General features: G+C 39.8%; 2 non-coding genes across 2 annotated transcripts; both read left to right on the top strand.

Moving 5' to 3' along the window:
• The first annotated feature begins 352 nt into the window (after positions 1-352).
• On the top strand, positions 353-424 carry trnaa-ugc (transfer RNA alanine (anticodon UGC)). Its single transcript has one exon. It is a non-coding gene; the product is annotated as a tRNA-Ala (tRNA).
• Positions 425-1,524: 1,100 nt separating this feature from the next.
• On the top strand, positions 1,525-1,596 carry trnag-ucc (transfer RNA glycine (anticodon UCC)). Its single transcript has one exon. It is a non-coding gene; the product is annotated as a tRNA-Gly (tRNA).
• Positions 1,597-3,764: the final 2,168 nt, after the last annotated feature.

Genomic DNA, 3,764 nt, shown 5'->3' with positions numbered 1-3,764 from the left:
GTTTAGAAATGGAGCTGTTAGACAGAAAAACATCTACTGGTTTTCCAATATATTAGTAATTGTCTTTAATCATACTTTAGACCAACCTGTTTTACTTCTCCTTTCATTTGTGCTTTGGCTTGGGGAAATTGTTTCTTGATAAATTATAAATTCACTTTCACAATATTGTGAATTATAGCAACATCATCTTCTGTACAGTAAGTTCAGATTGTTATGATGATGATACCCAGCTCTACCTGTCTACCAAACTAACAACCATTAGTAAGGAAATTACAGGAAATCAATTTTCAATTGTCGCGCAATCTTCTCAAATTACACCGTCTGAGCCGAGTTGCCGAAAGCGGCAGGTCGAGGGGATGTAGCTCAGTGGTAGAGCGCATGCTTTGCATGTATGAGGCCCCGGGTTCAATCCCCGGCATCTCCATTTTCTTTGCCTGCAGTCCAGCGCACTGCTGCTCGAACTCCGAGCTTTCCTAAATGACACAAAAGATGGGTAGGGGAGAATATACGTCATGACACTAATCCCCTTAACAGCGTGACGCTGGTTGTCCTCCGTGTTGAAAGAGCAATGTCTCATTGGAGAAACCAAACAGCCACTTCATAAACGCAAGGCACATAGAAGAGCCACCTCAACAGGACAAGACTCAGCTGTACATCTGTATCTGAAGACCAAAGGTCGCTCTTTTGTGAATGCCAGTGTCTACGATTTGGACAGAGAAGACAGATGGTTTGAAAAAGGAGGGAAAGAAGCCACCTATGTCCACTGTGAACGACCATCTTTGAACAGAGGCGGTGGCTTTCCACACCAAGTGTCTGCCACCAATAATCCAGTTTTGAGATCCCTTCCCAGGCGCCTGAACGCCCATTCAAATCTTTGGTCATTTGACCTCAGTCATATGACAGAGCTAGGCAAGGTCTTCACCCGAAACCACTGTTGATAATGACCCACACCCGTCCACGGTTTCTCGGATGAGTGTTGAAACGTCTTCAAGAAACTTAAAGATGTCCCGACGCTTTTGTTTCCAGGCTCATTAAACAATGTGCTTAAGTCGGACTACAAAATGCGCATCTTAAACTCACCACTATGTGTTCTAACCCCGTTGAAACCCTGTTTTATGAAGGCAATTTAAACGAGAACAGCATGTGAAAAATACCATTTCATTACAAAGGTTTGAATTCTTAAGCAAAAGGAACATTTAGCGCCACATTTATGATCAGATTCATTTCTGCAGCATCGCAAAGACTTCTTTTGACGTTAAAAAGCTGCTAGACTTCCTGAAAAGACTCAGAGTAAGTTCTGTGTCTGAAAGGCGTGGGGTGTTTAGGATTGTTGTAATTGCAATAAATAAATTCATTACTTGTTCCAGCATGTTACCTCCCTAAATCAACTGAACTATAGAGAACGGTAAACACACTTTGATCAGTTAATATAGATCATCAACTTTAAATCTATGTTCTTCATACAACAGCGATTCACTTCGGAGCTCAGAGGTGTTTCGGTGTTTGATTTTCAGGACATTCTGTGCGATGGTGGTATAGTGGTTAGCATAGCTGCCTTCCAAGCAGTTGACCCGGGTTCGATTCCCGGCCATCGCAGCGCTGGATCTTTTGTGTCTATCCTTGGCGCAATGTGTTTTGTTTTGTTTTGTTTTGTTTTGTTTTGTTTTGTTTTGTTTTGTTTTGTTTTGTTTTGTTTTGTTTTGTTTTGTTTTGTTTTGTTTTGTGGGGGTGCCTTACTCTAATCTCATCACTGAATCAGTGTTACTGCAGTTAACTAAAACCAAAGTGATAACTAAAAGTAAATGTGAAAAACCGTTACCGTTTTTGAATGTTTTTATGCAGACTTTGAACGTCTACAAGCCTGTGAGTCTGTGTCTTGCCTCTGACATTATGCCCTCCATTCAAGAATAATTAATAAAGACAAAAACTGAAACTAAACTAAAACTAAACATCTACAAAAAATAGAAATTTTAGAAAATAGAAAACAGACTAAAAACTAAACTGAATTCAAATCAAAAAGTTAAAAGGAAATAAATATAAAAGCTAAGAAGAAAATACAAAACACCCTCTGAATTGTTTTGAAACAATTTAGCTGCTGTCTGTGTTAATCTGTTGGAAAATGTGTGGTTAACCTTCAGTATGAAAATGTATTTATTGATAAATGTCCTGACTTCCAAATAGAGTGAAAGTAGGAGCAAAAATTTTAATGCCAAAAAGTATGCATGATATGATGAGCATCAAGGTGAGGACATCCTGAGCACACTTAACCTCGTATTCCTGACAGCATAGTGCAGTCATAAAACCATGTGTCCAGCAGATGGTCCTCTTACTCTGTTCTGTCTCTGTCTGACTGTCTCGGGTTGCATAGGAAATTTTGTACATATCAATCACTTTGGTTTCAGATTGCCTAATATTTAGTAAGAACATCAGTTTGACAAAATCAAAGAGGATGCTGAACATAAAACCCTGCTAACCCTGCATGCAGTTAAAAAACAAACCGTATTGCAGTAAATAACACACAAGTACCATCTATTTTTCTTTTAATGTAGCCATGCTTTCATATTGTTTATACCAAATTCTGCAATTCTCCAATCGTGTGTTGTGCAAATTTGGTGAAGCCCGTGTGAAATGTAGCTACAGTTTCCTGTTCTTAGGTAACAGGCGTGACATCCAGTGGGGTCTTCTTCTGTCGACATTGTTTGAGGTTCTCAGAGATGCTCTTCTACGCTAACTGTACGGGCAGATCATTTGCATTTCTGTTGCCTTTCACTCAAAGCAGTCTGGCTGTTTGCCTGTGACCTCTGTCATTAACAAGGCAATGCTACATTCAAAGCCACTTAAATCGCCTTTACTGCTGCCATCTGATTAGCTGACTAGATATTTGCATTTAAGCAGCTGAACAGGTTAATATATATTTGAGGTTTTTCTTTAAATAAAAAAATATAATCATCCACTAAAAGCTTTTTGTGTTGACTGTCACATGTATCTATCCATCCATTCGCTTCCGCTTATCCTTTCCAGGGTCGCTGGAGCCTATCCCAGCTGTCATAGGGCGAGAGGCGGGGTACACTCTGGATAGGTCGCCAGTCACACACAAAGACACAGACAACCATTCGTACTCACATTCACTCACAGATTCACACCTATGGGCAATTTAGATTAATCAATTAACCCATCCCCACTAACTGCATGTCTTTGGACTGTGGGAGGAAGCCAGAGTACCCGGGGAGAACATGCAAACTCCACACAGAAAGACCCCGGCCTGATGGTGGAATAGAATTCAGGACCTTCTTGCGGTGCGGCAACAGTGCTAACCACCGTGCCACCGTATTTATTTTAACCGTATATATTTTAGTTATAAAAGCCTAAAGCACATTTAAACAGCAGAATTTGAGCGCTTTAGAGTGCTTTAGAGACAGGCACATTTACATACCAGGTCTCCAAAGATTTCATTTTTAAATCCATAAAAAGCTGAAAGCTGTGTTTTGTGTTGAACTAATAATTATGGAAAGTAAAAGTCACAGTGATTTAAAACATGTTCAGAATTAGCAAATTGATGATGATTCATCTCATAAGTCCTGACACACTGCTCTCCCTTACATAAGCTGCCTTTTATAGGTTAAAGGTGTTGGTATCACTAGCCCCGTATTTACTTGGTATCACATTGAAATTAGCAGTATGGCACAGCACCACTGGCTTGCTTCTTGACGGATATTTCATTACATTAACACAATGCAAACAACCAGAAGCAAAATGTTTCATGC

Source organism: Rhamphochromis longiceps, linkage group LG9 (assembly GCF_057381845.1).
Source record: "Rhamphochromis longiceps isolate RC_006_pf linkage group LG9, R_longiceps_female_GT1.1, whole genome shotgun sequence".
Lineage (NCBI taxonomy): Eukaryota > Metazoa > Chordata > Actinopteri > Cichliformes > Cichlidae > Rhamphochromis > Rhamphochromis longiceps.
Note: the sequence above shows the minus strand (reverse complement) of the source record. Positions and strands in the feature narration are given on the sequence as shown.